Genomic DNA, 18,555 nt, shown 5'->3' with positions numbered 1-18,555 from the left:
ATACAGGCCAATAAGACAAAAGGCAGACTGAATAATACTAGGTCAAGATGATTGACTTCCCACACTTCCATAGAGCTGGCTGCTTTATTATCCTACATAACTCTCTATCAATAATCTTTACTCTGTTCCCCTCTCTTCTCTGACCCAGGCTTGGTTATCACAAGAGTTAACATTCTTTCCTGCCCTATACATGCAGTCAGGAATATGGAGAAATAAAATGAGTCAGGATCTGGGATTTTCTGAACCAGAATACATCACCTTTTAAGATCTATGACTTCAGAGTTCAAGGTAGACAAGGGTATATGTGGGTCCCTGCTTTCCTTCCATCTGCATTAGAGGTAGAATGAGCTTATGGTGGTTGAATCACCAAAACTACTGAGTACATGCTTTTCTTCTTTGAGAGACAGAGACAGTGCGAGTAGGGGAGGGGCAGAGATAAAGGGAGAGAGAGAATCATAAGCAGGCTCCCTGCTGTCAGCATGGACCCCAACGTGGGGCTTGAACCCATGAAACTGCGAGATCATGACCTGAGCCAAAACCAAGAGTCAACAAATACCAGCTGAGCCACTGAGGCAGCCCTAGTACATGCTTTTCAATAACAGTATTTTATATCATTTACCTGAATGTATGTGAGTGTGTGTGTGCGTATATGTTTTGTTTTATTATCAGTTTTATGGACTTATTTAAGATGTCTGAGAACTACTCACTTCAGATAAAAACTATTCTTGACAACTCTTTATGTCAGTCTTTTTCTTATATTATTATTATTATTATTATTATTATTATTTTGAATTGGTGGGTTTCATTTCAGGGTGATAATAGATGATTTGTACCTTTTCAGTAATCATCTGAAGGCAAACCACCTTTGTTTATTAGTTTGCTATTTCTCCTGGGAAATTATTTTCTAGAATTCCTGCCCAATTGGTCCAATTTAAGGACTCTTAAGCCAAGGTTGAGGAGATAGAATAATAAAAGTCATCATATGACCCTGGTATTCATGACATTACTTGTACTTTACTCATAAGCTTTAGTCTAATTTTGAAACATTTTCGACTATAGATGCTGGAGAGGATGTGGAGAAATGTGAACCCTCTTGCACTGTTGGTGGGAATGCAAACTGGTGCAGCCACTCTGGAAAACAGTGTGGAGGTTCCTCAAAAAATTAAAAATAGACCTACCCTATGACCCAGCAGTAGCACCGCTAGGAATTTACCCAAGGGATACAAGAGTACTGATGCATAGGGGCACTTGTACCCCAATGTTTATAGCAGCACTCTCAACAATAGCCAAATTATGGCCTAAATGTCCATCAACTGATGAATGGATAAAGAAATTGTGGTTTATATACACAATGGAGTACTACATGGCAATGAGAATGAATGAAATATGGCCCTTTGTAGCAACATGGATGCAACTGGAGAGTGTGATGCTAAGTGAAATAAGCCATACAGAGAAAGACAGATACCATATGTTTTCACTCTTATGTGGATCCTGAGAAACTTAACAGAAACCCATGGGGGAGGGGAAGGAAAAAAAAAAGAGGTTAGAGTGGGAGAGAGCCAAAGCATAAGAGACTCTTAAAAACTGAGAACAAACTGAGGGTTGATGGGGGGTGGAAGTGTAGGTCATGGGTATTGAGGAGGGCACCTTTTGGACGGAGCACTGGGTGTTGTATGGAAACCAATTTGACAATAAATTTCATATATTAAAAAAAAAGTAATTTTGAACCATTTTCTCTGCAATCCAGAATGAGATGATAAAGAGTAATCTGGCAGTTTCTAATGCAAAGTTCTATGTTCTGAATTTCTGAACGAACAGATTGAAAGTATCAAAGATGAGGAATAAGATGTAGAAGTTCCTAATTGTTGAGGGATTGCAGGAGGAATGAGGAAGAGAGAATCTTGAATGTACATCTGAAGGACAAGTTGAGCTGGGTGGCCATCAGGTAGGTCATTAGCAGCTGCAGCCGAAAAAATTATGTCTATAGACTGCAGCTTGCTTATGGCATGAGATGTGTTGTATTCTGGTGCATCCAAATGGTGATTACAGAGTTGTGGTCAGAACTCTCTAAGGTGGGCATGTCTGTATTCATCAGAATACAGCTTGTGTGAGGACACAAGAATGGGTTAATTGGAAAGAATAAAATGTAGTGCCTCCTGGACACAGTGTAATTGGCTCCCACTGGCACATCAGGGCAACATGCCAGGTTCTGGTGTTGGCAGGGAATGAGTTCTCAATTAGGCAAATCTCTCTACTTCTTAACCACCAGCACTGCTAATGCTCTGCTCTTTGGCCGAGATTATTGCAATAACTGCTAACAAGTCCCCCTGCTACTCCTTTTGCTCCTTTACAGTCTACTTGCCACATGTCAGCCCAAGAGATCCCTTCGATTTGTTAAGTTACATTACATCACTTGTCTGCTCAATGACCTCAGAGAGTTCTCACTCACTCAGTAGAAGCCAAAGTTCTCATGGTTTATAGGGCAGGTGCTATATGTTCTGCTTCCCCCACTCCTTGCTGTTCTGGTCTTAAATCCAACTCTTCCTGAGTTCATTTATCTCAAGCCACAGGTGACTTCTCACTGCATCTCCAACGTGCAAGGCACACATCTTCCTCAGGGCCTTTGTACTTGCTATTTCCTCTCCCCAGCATGCTCTCCTCTACATAGGTATATGCATGCTCCAGCACCTCCTCAGGTGAGATTTCAGATTTCAGCATTTCAGAGAGGCCTTCTGAGCTTACTGTCCACCTGGGTCCTTGAAGTCCATTTCTAAAACTATAATTTTCTGTATGGCAATTACCAACCGTATATACGTGTATTTCTTTTGCTTAATTCTCTGTCTTCTGACACTCAAACACAACCTCTGTTTTATTCACTAATTTATTGCTGGTATATAGTATGTTCTCAATGCCTATTGCATACTTGTTAAAAGAACTGAGCCCTCCCTTCAATACCCAGAGATATCAGCAATTCCTATTTACTTCCTTTAGGGGATATATAAATACATGTCACATATGTGTATGTGTATAATTCACTTATGCTTAGTGAGCGAAAAGAGAAAGAGATTAACAAAAAATAGTGTAACGGAGTATAATTAAGAAATAGTTAGAGAAAAAAAAAAGTGGAGTGTCAAAATTAAAAAGTTCCAAAGGAGAAAATTGTAAAGGAAATCCTAGAGAATGGCTAAGGGAGAGCCACTGGATTAAAACTGTAGGGTCATCCATTACCTTTAAGAGGAGATTATTCATTTTTAGGAGAATGGGAGCAACTCATGAGAGGGTTTAAGTTACATGTACCTGGAAAAGAGACAGGGTGTCTTAGAGAAATAGGTGATTACAAGTCTGGGGCAGGAAATGTACCTGGAACATCTTGTATTATCAGAAATTAAGCATGTTATCCAAAAGTACCTGAGAGTCGATTTGAAGACAGTCTCACTGGTCAAAGATAAGATAATTTGAACATTGCTAAGAATAGCAAATGCTATGGATGAAATACATTAAGAATGATTAAATACATAAATTCATAACAAACACAAAATGAGCAAAGAAAACACACTGGTCATCACTGGGAGATTGTATAAAAACTCAAACTCATTATTTTGAAACTGGCAAATGAAAGATTAGGCATTTCTATGACCTTTTTGATAATAAGTAGAAAACTAGTAAACCAGGTATGAGATGAAGGTTTTTTTCCCCCTTTATAGAGATTTTAATCTGATAAAGAAGACATTATAAAAAATAGAATTATCATTTTGAAACTTCTGTTTGAATAAATGAATCTAGGTACTGATTATCAACAATTGTGAACACACAAAAAAGTAGACATTATGTGTTTTCCGATAGAAGGACGTACCACCTACCAGCGAAGCAGCCTTGCCAGAAGAAACAAAAATGAATCAGATCAGACCTCTATAAACAGTTAGCAATTTACAGAGGAATATATTAATCTGTGCCATGGAAATATAATCAACACCGTGCAGACTGTGGGGAATGTAACAGGACAAACAACCTTATCTCCAGCAAATAAATCACAAGGATAAATAAGTTGGGCAGAACTTACAAAAGAAACTTAAAGAAACATCAACAAATTACATTATTTGAATTTTATGTGGGCTCTGATTCAAACACATAAAAATGAATAAACATAATGAGACAGTGGAAATTTGAACACTAAATGGGTTTTTGATATTATTAATGAATTATTGTTAATTTCTCTTAGATGCAACAAGGAAAATGGAATATCTTCATCATGAAATATTTGGGGTCGAAATCATATGATTGTTTGCTGTCTTCTTCATAAATCATTTTCTCTATTTTCCCTCAAAAGTCCTCTCTAATTATTAATTATTTGTGCTAAGTTTGTGTTTACCGTATCATAAGCAGAGCCTGAGATGAGGATTGTGTGCAAGTGATTTACTAAGGAAATGCTCTGGGAGAGACCCACAAGAGTTCAGAATCAGGATAGTGAAGAGGAAGAAGCCAAGTGACACAGAGCATCAACCTCAGTCAGATTCTGCAAAGAAGCACAAAAGTATTAGTTATACTTCAGAGAGTATTTCAACCGGAGATCTGGGAAACACTCAAGGAGTCTGGAAATGGGAAGTCTGCAGGAGTCCTGAGTTGGAGGCAGTTAGTTTCATGGCCACAGGGACACAGAATGGTGAAGAGTATGACCTCAGGAGTCAGAGTTTTAAATTCTAAATCCTGGCTCCTCTACCTACCGTGATTCAGCATTCCTATCTGAAAAATGGGGATAATAAATAAAAATGGGAACACTTCACAGAGTCACATGAGACAATACCTTTATAAGTCATTTAAAACAATGCTGGGGTTTTAAACCTGAACATGTATTAGAAATGATTGACCCAACAATAGCGCTACTAGGAATTTACCCAAGGGATACAGGAGTGCTGAGGCACAGGGGCACTTGTACCCCAATGTTTATAGCAGCGCTTTCAACAATAGCCAAATTATGGAAAGAGCCTAAATGTCCATCAGCTGACAAATGGATAAAGATGTGCTTTATATATACAAGGGAATACTACTTGGCAATGAGAATGAAATCTGGCCATTTGTAGCAACGTGGATGGAACTGGAGGGTATTATGCTGAGTGAAATAAGTCAGTCAGAGAAAGACAGATACCATATGTTTTCACTCATATGTGGATCCTGAGAAACTTAACAGAAGACCATGGGGGAGGGGAAAGGGGAAAAAAAAGTTACAGAGAAGGAGGGAGGCAAACCATAAGTGACTCTTAAATACTGAGAGCAAACTGAGGGTTTATGGGAGGGTGGGGGAGAGGGGAAAGTGGGTGATGGGCATCGAGGAGGGCACCCGTTGGGATGAGCACTGGGTGTTGTATGGAAACCAATTTGACAATAAATTATATTTAATATAAAAAAAAAGAAAGGATTGACAATAGATGCTTTAATTGGTAAGTGCCTTGAAATGTACATTCTGCTTTTAAGGATCCACAAAGCCAGTAATAAATATAGATGATAATAAATATACATGAATAGGTAGATGGTGGTTGTGAAAGACTTGGGAGGATCTAAACAGAGGTGGGGGCTGCCCTAGGTAGCACACTCAGCAACACTGATTTGCATGCAACACTCTTAGGAACAGCACCCAGAACTGGAATCTTTAGTAATACAGGGGAGGCAACATAGGATCACACTCCCAGGAGGAAAATATGTGAAAATGAGGCATAGACTCCAAATGTTACTTGAGTAAAGGGGCGATTTGTTGTAGTAAGAGCTTGAAGCTGAGAACCAGATAAGATTCTGATTACTGTAAGCAAAGGATTAGGTTCAAGTAGAGGGAACATGCAGCTTGATTTGATGATATAGACTGACATCTCATTTGGTACTGAACCACCCTCATTTTAGAGACGAAAAATCTTACATAAAGTTTAAGCAATGTGCCTAATTAATTCAGTAATGTGCCCAAGTTAACTCATTGATGAAGTGGAACAGTTGTGACTAAATCTCAGATCTTATAGCCATAGAGCTTGAGTCTTAACTTCAATACTGAAATTTTAGTCTTAAGCATTTAAGGCTATTTTAGGTGATCATCAGGTACTTGACCATTAAGTTTCATGAAGATGTGATATGGCCTGTTGATGGAATATATCCCATCAAAAAAAAAAAAAAAAAGTTACAGTGTGCTGTAGTTAGAATGTTGTCCCAAAGTATGAAGCATTGTTAGTGGAAATCCGAAACGGGAGCAAAGGCATTAAAAAGTGTTTTATCTGTGCCCTGACTCAGCCTCCAATAGATCTGGGAGATGTGAAGCTGACTTTGCTATCAGTAAAAGGATGCTGACAGTGGGTTCCAAAAAGGAAAAACAACATGCAACATGAGACTGATCAAGCCCATCGGTCTCAAGCATAGAAACAAATAAATATAGCTACGGCAATATTTTTTGCCTCACCGGTCATTAATAATGTGTCAGCAAGCATGAGACCATTTCCATCCGGCTACTATATTAATGCCAATTTAGGAACAAAATAGGAGTAATTGACTCAACATGTCTACAGTCACTTGTTTACCTAAGAATAAAACACTGAGAGGCATATTGGCAAATTAAATGAAAATGAATCCTGGTCATAATCAAATAAAAATACAGTACATCCAAAGAGTGTTCTAGTGTTGAACTTTCCCCCATGAACTAATTAGCTGGCTGGCATGTCTTTCTAAATGTCATCTTATTCAGCTTTTTGAAATGCAAGATGTTAAAGGGAAATCCACATTTTATTGTAAAGCTGGAATATAAGTCTTTGGCTTTGTTATTCAAAATGGAAGCGGATTTATTTTAAGGTGATTTTTTTACTAAGCATAAAAATAGAAATTCTAGTAAATTTTAAATCCAGGACGAATGCCCAGAGTTCTACTCATATACAGAAAAACTATGAAAAAATTGTTACCATCGTTGTAATCTAAGTGCTAGAATAAAATCTCGTGAAGCTGGTACGTCACTGCCCACACTCAGTACTTAAGGGAAACAAGCTGGATTCATTTTTTCTGAGTAATGATAGGTCAGTATTTGGTATGTATTTTTCTGGGAAGCAATAAGGCTCCAGAGAATGTTTTATAAATGTGTGATGTTGGAATAAGCAGAAAAACAGGTTCAAATCATTTTTTATCTGAACTTTTGTTTCTTACTGAATAAGAGATTTGAGTAAGAAATCTCTACAAAGAAACCTAAAAAGCCTGGTATACAAACTTGGGCGTAATAAGTACTCAGCTAATGGGGCGCCTGGGTGGCGCAGTCGGTTAAGCGTCCGACTTCAGCCAGGTCACGATCTCGCGGTCCGTGAGTTCGAGCCCCGCGTCGGGCTCTGGGCTGACAGCTCAGAGCCTGGAGCCTGTTTCGGATTCTGTGTCTCCCTCTCTCTCTGCCCCTCTCCCGTTCATGCTCTGTCTCTCTCTGTCCCAAAAATAAATAAATGTTGAAAAAAAAAATTTAATAAGTACTCAGCTAATACTTATTATGCAACATGAACTTAGGGAGAATGTGAGTTTGGCAATCAGATAAGCAGGAATTAGAAAATTTATCAGACCTCAGATAGCTTACTTCTTGTCTCTCAGTTTCTGTACTAAGAGTAGAGAATCTATTTCAGGGAAGGAGATGAGAAAAAATGAACCTAATATGTGAAAGAATCTAAAATTATACTTTACATAAAAAGTCCCATTAACCAGTTTCATCCTTGAATAAATAAATTTTGAGGCTGAAATTCTCATTTCTAAAACAACTGTGAACTGTTATTCACAATACTGACAGGTTAGTTAAGAAGTCTACTGGAAGGGGGGCACCTGGGTGGCTCATTTGGTTAAGCATCCGACTTTGGCTCAGGTCATGGTCTCGTGGTTCCTGAATTTGAGCCCCGCATTGGGCTCTGTGCTGACAGCTCAAAGCCTGGAGTCTGCTTTGGATTCTGTGTCTCCCTCTCTCTCTGCCCCTCCCCTGCTCGCACTCTCTCTCTTAAAAATAAACAAACATTAAAAATTAAAAAAAAAAAAGATATCTACTGGAAGAGTGGCTAGGTGGCTTAGTCAGCTAAGCGTCTGACTCTTGATTTAGGCTCAGGTCATGATCTTACCATTTCTGAGATTGAGCCTGTGTCAGGCACTGAGCTGAAAGCACTGAGCCTGCTTGGGATTCTCTCTGTCTCTCTCTCTCTGTCTCTCTCTCTCTCGAAATAAATGAACTTTAAATAAATAAATACATAAATAAAGATATACATAAATACATTAATAAATAAAAGGAAGTCTGCTGGAGATGATATAAAAGCTGACATGTTTCAATACGGAAAGACAGTCTTAGGATAAGCATGGCTAAAGGAGGTGAGGAAGAAGCTGGTCTCTGAAAAGCTCAAAAGGCTTACAGAGATTTAGGGACAAAATGTCTTCCAGAATGATTCAGCCTATTTTATGTGCCTTGAAATGTACCAGGTATTTCAATATTTAAATTTAAATATAAAATTTTATTCAATTTATCCTTTTTAAAGTTATACATAATCAAATAATGACATGAAGAACTGGATGGCTGAATAACTGGGTGACTGAATAACTTCATAATTGAACTTGAAAAGTGAACTTGAACAGTATTATTAGTTGTAAAATTCTTAGCCATTTATTGAAACCATTCCAGCTTCTAATTCTTACAAGACTGAATGTTACATATGCTAACAACAGTACAGGAATCTACTTAAGAAAAAATAAAGTTGAGAAAGAATTGATAGTATAAATCAGCTCTAGTGACACCACCCACACATCAAGGTGACATCAATCTTTATTAAGTAGCTACAAGACTTCCTGAGATTTTTATGATGAGAATTTCTCTTTTAGTCAACAAATCATAGAGTTTCAGACAGAACTGTGCTGCACTCCTGTTTGTATAATCAAACATATGCCATAGAATCATAATACGATCTCTCTACCCACGTTAGCAAAAATTAATGTTTGATTAGTGCATTTGATTATTAAAGGCACACTTTTCCCCAGCTCCATATGGCATTTTTCTAAGATAGAAATTTCACCGGAAAATTAAAAAGCCTGGTGAATGTTTTCCAGTTTTCATCTAAGAATTGTGCTATCTGTCTTAATATTCCAATTTTGAGAATATTTCAAATAGTATGACAAACATTTTCTTGTATATATTGTTTATATAAAACACCTCTGTACATTTTTCATCAGAGGAAAATGAACCTTTACAGAAAAAAATAAATTTGTAAAGACATCTTGAAATTAGGTCAAAGGGGTTTAGATATGTTTCTATCCATAAGGTACTTGAGGAGAAAAAAACCATAAATATATTTTTATTCGATTAAATTAAATATATTTTATTATAAGAAAAAACACCGTTGTCATCCTCAATGTAGATAACAATTGGGATTCAAATATAATTTAAAAATTTTAAATACTTGTATTTCATTCCAAGAAAAAAATCAGAGGAAAAAAAATCCCAACTTAATCTAAAGTAGCTTTAAAAGAACAACGTGAGGCTTCTGGAACAGCAAATTGAAGAAAATGACAAAATCTCTCTCCAAAAAGCAATGGTAAAAACTGGACAAATTGTCAAAAATAACCATTTAAGGGCTCTGGAAATTGACCCAAAGCATACAACAAATGAGAAACATGACTTTAAGGATCTCAACTGAGCGTCCATAAACACCTTGAGGGATTGTGGGAGTTTAGTCCGGGGCCGCGTTTTTCTTACCCATCCCAGCTCTGTCATCCAGACATTCTACCTAGGAGTGCAAGCCATGGCCTCAGGACTAGCAGGCTCACTGCCAGAAAGGCTGCATGCACAACACTGTGTGCCAACTTAGAAGAGAGCAGAGGAGCCCTAATGAGCTACTGAATTTGAAGAGATCTATGGGCAAAATGTGAGAGTTCTACTCTTTTAAAGTGTGTGAGCGTAACCTCTGAACAAGCACTGGATGAAAACTAAGCTATGTTGACCCAAAAGCTACATCAAAGAAGCTGACCTTAAAAATAAAAACAAGGGGCGCCTGGGTGGCGCAGTCGGTTAAGCGTCCGAATTCAGCCAGGTCACGATCTCGCGGTCCGTGAGTTCGAGCCCCGCGTCGGGCTCTGGGCTGATGGCTCAGAGCCTGGAGCCTGTTTCCGATTCTGTGTCTCCCTCTCTCTCTGCCCCTCCCCCGTTCATGCTCTGTCTCTCTCTGTCCCAAAAAATAATAAATAAACGTTGAAAAAAAAATAAAAAATAAAAACAAGAATTAAAGAAGACAAAAACAGAAACAAGAAACTGAGCAGAGACATGGCCACAAATTAGTCCAAATAAACAAACATGAAAACAGGAGAAAATATCAATCTTGATGGGACTCAGAGTCTAGAGTTGTTGCAATATTACTGCAGTGTAATTCTACAAGTCTAGCTTTTGGGGTTCCTGGGTGGCTCAGTCGGTTGAGCGTCTGAATTTGGATCAGGTCATGATCTCATGGTCCATGAGTTCAAGCCCTGGTTGGGCTCTGTGCTGACAGCTCAGAGCCTGGAACCTGTTTCAGATTCTGTGTCTCCCTCTCTCTCTGCCCCTCCCTCTCTCTCTCTCTCTCTCTCTCAAAAATAAACACTAAAAAAAATTTTTTTAAAGTCCAGCTGCTAACAAAACAGGATGAGATATGTAAAGAAACTAGAATTTTTGACCCATTAAGAAGTATACTGTAACTCCTAGAGCAACAGCTAAGAAAAAAAATACAGAAAATAATTCGAGAAAAGAATTTAAATGGAACATTAATTATCTACATAACACCAAGAAAGGAAGTAAAAGAGAGAGACAGAAAGAGAGAGGGAGAAAAAGAGAGAGAGAGATGGAGAGAAGGTGAAGCATACAGGAAACAAATAGCAAAATAGTAAATATAAATCCAGCCATGTCAATAATGGTAGCAAGCATGTATGGATTAAAAACTAATCAGGGGCATCTGGGAGGCTCAGTCAGTTAACTGTCGGACTTCAGCTCAGGTCATAATCTCACCATCGGTGAGTTGGATCCCCACATCGAGCTCTGTGCTGACAGCTCAGAGCCCAGAGCTTGCTTCAGATTCTGTCTCTCTTTCTCTTTGCCCCTCCTCCATTCACACTCTGCCTCTCTCTGCCTCTCAAACATGAATAAATACTAAAAAAAAAGACATTAGGAAAAATTTGTTTTTAGATATAATATGGACACTTTCTAATTATAAAACATCAATTCACTTGGGAGGTATGTTAATTACAAACACATATGCACCTGACAAAAGATTTAAAAATACATGAAGCAGATTTACACAATGTATAGGAGAAAAAAGAAATTTAACAAAATTATTTGGAGAATTCAATGCCCTACTCCCAACAATAGCCTGCTCAGCTAGAGTGAAAATCAGCAAGACTCTTAAGGACTCAAGACATAAGACCATAAAAGACATTACTGATGAAGATGAGCAAATGGACATTTATAGAACACACTATCCAATAGCAGCAGAAAAAAAAGTACATGGAACATTCTCCAGGAAAGGCTAAGTTTTGGGTCATAGGAATTCTCAATAAATTTAGAATAATTGGATTCCTACAACATATGTTCTTTGATCCCCATGGAATTACATTAGAAATCAAAAAGAGGAGAACTTGAGAAATTCAAAAATATTTGGAATTTAACTAGCACACTTCTAAACAAACAATGAATTCAAGAATAAATCACAAAGGAAATCAGAAGATATTTTGAGTTGAACAAAATGAAAACACAATATATAAACATTAACGGCATGTATCTAAAACAGGGCTTACATAAAAGTTTATAACAGAGATGCCTACATTAGAAAAGGAATATTTCAGAGCAATAACCTGTGAGTTCATTTTACAAAGCTAAAAAATAAAAGAACAAATTAAGCCCAACACAAACAAAAAGAAGGAAATAAGATTAGAAAAGAAATAAATGATACCAAATACAAAAAAATAACATAAAAGTGAATCCCCAAAATTTTATTGAAAGAAATCAACAAACCTGTCAAAAAGTTTTTAGAGTTGGCAAGAAAATAAGACAATAGACAAATTAACAAAACTAGGAATAAAAGGGTGGCTATCACTACTGATTTTACAGAAATTAAAAAGATCAGAGGGAATATTATGAATAACATTTTGCCAACAAATTGGACAATGTGGATAAATCTGAACAACAACAAGAAAAACAATAAGAAAAGAATATGTGAATAGATGTGTAACAAATGAAGAAATTAAATTAGTGAGTAAAAATCTTCTCACAAAGACCAGGCTCCCATGTCTACACTGGTGATTTAATCAATCATTATATGAAGCAAGTAATAACCATGCCTCCTGAACTCATCCAGAAAAAGAAAGAAGTAACAGAAATGGAAAATTTTCTTTAGAAAAAGTAGAGCAGGAGGGAGGGAATACTTTCCTAATTCATTTTGTGAGGCAACTGCTATCGTAATCCTACCAGAGAGGAAAATCAAAAGACATCAATAGGGGAAAAAAGTACTAGCCAATAGATCTCATGAATATGGATGTAAAAATCCTCAGGAACACATTAGCAAATAAATCCAGCCACACACACAAAAATGATGGTATGCACGCCATGCCCACATGAGGTTTATCTCAGGAATGGAAGGTTGGTATAAATATCCCAAAATCAACTAATGTAATGCACCATATTAATAAACTAAAGTACCAAACCTCATGATCATGTTGATAAATGCACAAATACATTTTGAAAAATCTTTTATCCATGGATGGTGATTTTCAACAAGTTAGGAATAGAAGAGAACTTCCTAAAACTGATAAAGAGTATCTATAAAAGTCCTATAGCTAAAAAAGCTATAGCTTTTTCCTGATTTTAGGGGGAAGCATTGGTGTTTCACTGCTAAAGTGCAAATTTTAGTTTAAAATGGTAAAATACCAAATGCTTCCCTCTTAAGATCAGGACAAAAGCAAGGATGCCTGCTCTCAACACTTTTATTCAACACTGCATGCATTGAAGGTGTATAGGTAGTGAAATAAAACAGAAAAACAGAAGAAAATGATAAATAAATAAATGGTATCTAAATTGGAAAGAAAGAGATAAGATTTTTTTATTTGCAGATGACCTGATTCTGTATGTAGAAAATCCAAATAAATCACAAAAAACGACTAAAGCTTTAAAATAATGTCAGTATCAGGATCACAGGATTTAACATCAATATAGAAACATTAATTAAATTTCTGTACTAGCAGTGAACATTTGCAAATGAAATAAGACAAACAATTCCATTCACAATTGCATGAAAAATGAATAAAATATTTAGAAGTAACGTTAACAAAAGCAGTACAAGACTTGTGTTCTGAAAATTACAAAATGCCTCTTTGAGAAGGAAGATTTAAATAAGTGGAGAGGCATTCCATGTCCATGAATCAGAAGACTAAATGTCTTAAGATGGCAATTTGTCACGAATTGATCTATAGATATAATTAAGTCACTTTCAAAACCCCAGCAGGCCTTTTTGTTGGTGGAAATTGACAAGTTGTTTTTAAAGTTTATAGGGAGGGGTGCCTGGGTGGCTCAGTCGGTTGAGTGTCTGCCTTTGGCTCAGGTCATGATCTCACAGTGTGAGTTCGAGCCCTGAGTCAGGCTCTGTGCTGACAGCTCAGAGCCTGGAGCCTGCTTCAGATTCTGTGTCTCCCTCTCTCTCTGCCCCTCCCCTGCTCATGCTCTGTCTCTCTCTGTCTCAAAAATAAATAAAAACTTTAAAAAATATTTTAATGTTTATAGGGAAATGCAAGGGACCCAGAGTAGCCAAAACTACTTGACAGGAGAATAATGTCAAACATTTAACATTTTCCAATTTCAAAACTTGCTATAAATCTACACGAAGCAAGGCAGCGTGGTCCTGGTGTAAGGATGGGCTTATAGATAAATTGAACAAAAATGAGTTCAAAATTAAACTCTTCACATTAATGGTAAAAAAGAACAAGGCCACAGTTAGATTTATGGGTTTAAATTTTTTGTCCAGTAACAATCACCTGGTTGGTTTATTTTATTCTTTAGGTTTATTTATTTATTTTAAGAGAGACAGAGAGTGTGAGTGGGGGGAGGGGTAGCCATAGAGGGAGAGAATCCCAAGCAGGCTCCATGCCGTCAATGTAGAGCCTAACGCATGGCTTCAACTCACAAAACCAAGAGATCATGATCTGAGCCAAAATCAAGAGTCCCACGTTAAACCTACTGAGCCACCCAGGCGCCCCACCAGGGAGGTTTATAAAGCACATAGTTACCTAGTAGCAGGACCAAACAAAAAGAAAAGCATAAAATTTGAGAGTCTTACATCATTTGATTTATTTCAAAATTACATTAAAGTAATGCTAATTGTAGGACAGTGTCAAAGATAAACACCACCATACGTTAATTTCAAGGAGAACAGATTTTATTCAGTAACTACGGATTGTAGGGGCAAGTGCTGAGCTCCATTCTTATTTGTTCAGAGGTGATGGGATGTTTGAAAAGAGAATAGAGAGGAGGGAGTGGAAATTTCAGGGGCTCCAGCAGTCAGGGAAGTGAAAACTCACAAAAAGCAGAGGGAGGTGGTCCAAGTGAAACCCATCTGGGTTTTCTAACTGGCACTTACCAAATGTAAGCCTCTCCCTTTGCACAGAGACTGGGAAACAGGGGCTCTATCCTCAGACATTGGCAGCAACAGAGTCAATTCCTTTGGCAGCCTTGAGTTTGCTCAAGCAGGTGCTTGAAGAGGGTCTAGAGACATCCTAAGGGTACTGACTTGAGCTGTTACAAACTATAGTAATGTTTGTTCAGGTCTTTATAAGCCAAGATGGAGGCATAGTTGAAAAAAATCTGACTACGGTTTGGTCAAGGAGATAATCATCATCAGCAAGGATTTTAAAATGTACTCTGTAAACCACCTACACGAGAACTTTGGAGTAATTATTGGAAAAATGATTTTTGAATCTTACCCAGAGTTATTAAATTAAAATATTTTGCTTAGGACCCAAAACATATTAGAAATCAACCCAGATGATTCAGACATAAATGAAAGTTTGAAAACCACCTGTTGAGAGTGACCAAGTTTTGGAAATGGATATGCACTGTAATTTTCACAACTGCTTAGATGAAAACAAACACGAGGATATAATAATGATAGCAAACATACATTAAGAATTTAAATATGTGCCAGGCTTGTTTTAAGAATTTTACATGTATCAACTCAATCCCATATTACGTTTGGAATATTTATTTTAATGATAAAGAAAACTATACACAGAGAGGTAAAGCAATTTACGTAAGGTCATACAGCAGAGCAAGAATTCAACCCCAGAAATTTTGCCTCCAGAGGCTATATTCTAAGTCACTAATTCTTAAAAAAAAATTTCATATGGAGATAGGAATGTGGTGGTCTTGCTAAATTTGACAAGACTTATTTTTGTGAAGTATTTGGGAGAGAGGGTGAAAGGCAGACTGTACCAGCTTAAAGTTAAGATGGTCAAAGAAAATAGAAAGAAAAAGTAAATATAAAAGAAAATGTATTAAATTATAAAATAAGCATCTTTCCCTCTATTTGTAAAGGAAACCAATAAAGTAAAATTTAATTTTTGGAAAACATAACAAAATAAATAAGAATTTAGTAAGACTAATTAAGGGGGAAAAGTGATAAATCTATACTATCAGAAAGATATGAGAAAGATATTATGCTTGGCTGGCATAGTTGGTTAAGCATATGATTCTTCATTGCGACTCAGGTCATGATCCCAGGGTCGTGGAATCAAGCCCCATGTCTGGCTCTGCACTGACAGTGTGGAGCCTGCTTGGGATTCTCTCTCTCCTCTCTCTGCCTCTCCCCTGCTTGTGCATGTGCTCTTTGTCTCTTTATCTCTGTCAAAATAAATAAATAAACTTTAAAAATATATTCGATATTAAAGATAGAGCTTAAAGATATTCAGATGTTAAAGACATTAGAAATGTAAAGAATATATGTTCCACCAGAGCAAGGGCCTAATGAAAGGCGGCAAAAGGGAGCCCAGAAGAGAGTAGTTGATCAATTTTCTAAGAAAGATTGGCATGATGTGAAAGCACCAGCTATGTTCAATGTAAGAAATTTTGGAAAAACACAAGTCGTGAGAGCTCAAGGAAGCAAAATGGCATCTGATGGCCTCAATGGTAGTGTTTTGGAGGTGAGCCTTGCTGATCTGCAGAATGATGAAGTTACACTTAGAAAAATCAAGCAAATTGCTGAGGATGTACAGGGCAAAAACTGTCTGACTAATTTTCATGGCATGCGTTTTAACCCTGACAAAACATGTTCCATGGTCAAAAATGGTAGACCATGATTAAAGCTCATGTTGATGTTAAGACTACCGATGGTTATTTGCCTTGTGTATTTTGTGTTGATTTTACTAAAAAAATGCAACAATCAGATTTGGAAGACTTCTTATGCTCAGTTCCAACTGGTCCACCAAATTTCAAAAAAAGATAATGCATATCATGACCTGAGAGGTGCAAATGACTTAAAAAAAAGTCAATCAGCATCAGACAGCATCAAAAAGAGACATAGGAAAAGCTTATACATCTACTTATCCACTCCATGATATCTTTGCTAGAAAAGTAAAAATGCTGAAGAAGCCCAGGTGTGAACTGGGAAAGCTTATGGACCTTTCTGGTAAAGGTAGTAGTTCTGGAAAAGCGACTAGAGATGAGACCAGTGCTAAAACTGAACAAGCTGATGGGTCTGAGCCACCAGCCCAAGAATCTGTGGGAAATTCAGACATTTAATGGTGACAGATAAAAAATCCTATTGGTGAAAATAAATAAACAAACACACAAATAAATAAACAAATACAATTGAAACTGTATATTAATCTGACAATTTAGATGATGCAATTTCAGGAAAATATAATTTAACAGTACTAAAAGGAGAAATAGACAAATCTAATAGCATTTTTTTCTTTTCAGAACATTACATTCATTATTTTAATAATCTCACAATAATCTCCCGATTTAGATGATTTCACTAGCAAATCTTTCAAAATATTTAAGAAAGGGAAAAATACAAAATCTTCTATTTCATAAAGATAAAATCATTCTTAGATCCTTTTTTTTAATTAATTAATTAATTTATTTATTTATTTATTTATTTATTTATTTTTTAATTTATATATGAAATTTATTGTCAAATTGGTTTCCATACAACACCCAGTGCTCATCCCAAAAGGTGCCCTCCTCAATACCCATCACCCACCCTCTCCTCCCTCCCACCCCCCATCAACCCTTAGTTTGTTCTCAGTTCTCAACAGTCTCTTATGCTTTGGCTCTCTCCCACTCTAACCTCTTTTTTTTTTTTTTTTCCTTCCCCTCCCCCATGGGTTCCTGTTAAGTTTCTCAGGATCCACATAAGAGTGAAACCATATGGTATCTGTCTTTCTCTGTATGGCTTATTTCACTTAGCATCACACTCTCCAGTTCCATCCACGTTGTTACAAAAGGCCATATTTCATTTTTTCTCATTGCCACGTAGTATTCCATTGTGTATATAAACCACAATTTCTTTATCCATTCATCAGTTGATGGACATTTAGGCTCTTTCCATAATTTGGCTATTGTTGAGAGTGCTGCTATGAACATTGGGGTACAAGTGCCCCTATGCATCAGTACTCCTGTGTCCCTTGGATAAATTCCTAGCAGTGCTACTGCTGGGTCATAGGGTAGGTCTATTTTTAATTTTCTGAGGAACCTCCACACTGCTTTCCAGAGCGGCTGCACCAATTTGCATTCCCACCAACAGTGCAAGAGGGTTCCCGTTTCTCCACATCCTCTCCAGCATCTATAGTCTCCTGATTTGTTCATTTTGGCCACTCTGACTGGCGTGAGGTGATACCTGAGTGTGGTTTTGATTTGTATTTCCCTGATGAGGAGCGACGCTGAACATCTTTTCATGTGCCTGTTGGCCATCCGGATGTCTTCTTTAGAGAAGTGTCTATTCATGTTTTCTGCCCATTTCTTCACTGGGTTATTTGCTTTTCGGGTGTGGAGTTTGGTGAGCTCTTTATAGATTTTGGATACTAGCCCTTTGTCCGATATGTCATTTGCAAATATCTTTTCCCATTCCGTTGGTTGCCTTTTAGTTTTGTTGGTTGTTTCCTTTGCTGTGCAGAAGCTTTTTATCTTCATGAGGTCCCAGTAATTCACTTTTGCTTTTAATTCCCTTGCCTTTGGGGATGTGTCGAGTAAGAGATTGCTACGGCTGAGGTCAGAGAGGTCTTTTCCTGCTTTCTCCTCTAAGGTTTTGATGGTTTCCTGTCTCACATTCAGGTCCTTTATCCATTTTGAGTTTATTTTTGTGAATGGTGTGAGAAAGTGGTCTAGTTTCAACCTTCTGCATGTTGCTGTCCAGTTCTCCCAGCACCATTTGTTAAAGAGACTGTCTTTTTTCCATTGGATGTTCTTTCCTGCTTTGTCAAAGATGAGTTGGCCATACGTTTGTGGGTCTAGTTCTGGGGTTTCTATTCTATTCCATTGGTCTATGTGTCTGTTTTTGTGCCATTAGATCCTTTTTTTTG

The 18,555-nt window shown here is 37.3% G+C and overlaps 1 long non-coding RNA gene and 1 pseudogene across 1 annotated transcript in view; both read left to right on the top strand.

The window, feature by feature from the left end:
- The window catches only part of LOC147579786 (uncharacterized), a 494,570-nt gene that overhangs the window by 388,052 nt on the left and 87,963 nt on the right, over nt 1-18,555 (top strand). The gene's annotated exons all lie outside the window — the stretch shown is intronic.
- LOC112855847 (small ribosomal subunit protein eS1 pseudogene) lies at nt 9,808-17,092 on the top strand (annotated as a pseudogene).

This window comes from Puma concolor, chromosome B3 (genome assembly GCF_028749965.1).
Source record: "Puma concolor isolate L17-30 chromosome B3, mPumCon1.1.hap2, whole genome shotgun sequence".
Lineage (NCBI taxonomy): Eukaryota > Metazoa > Chordata > Mammalia > Carnivora > Felidae > Puma > Puma concolor.
This window is presented reverse-complemented; position numbering and strand designations above follow the sequence as displayed.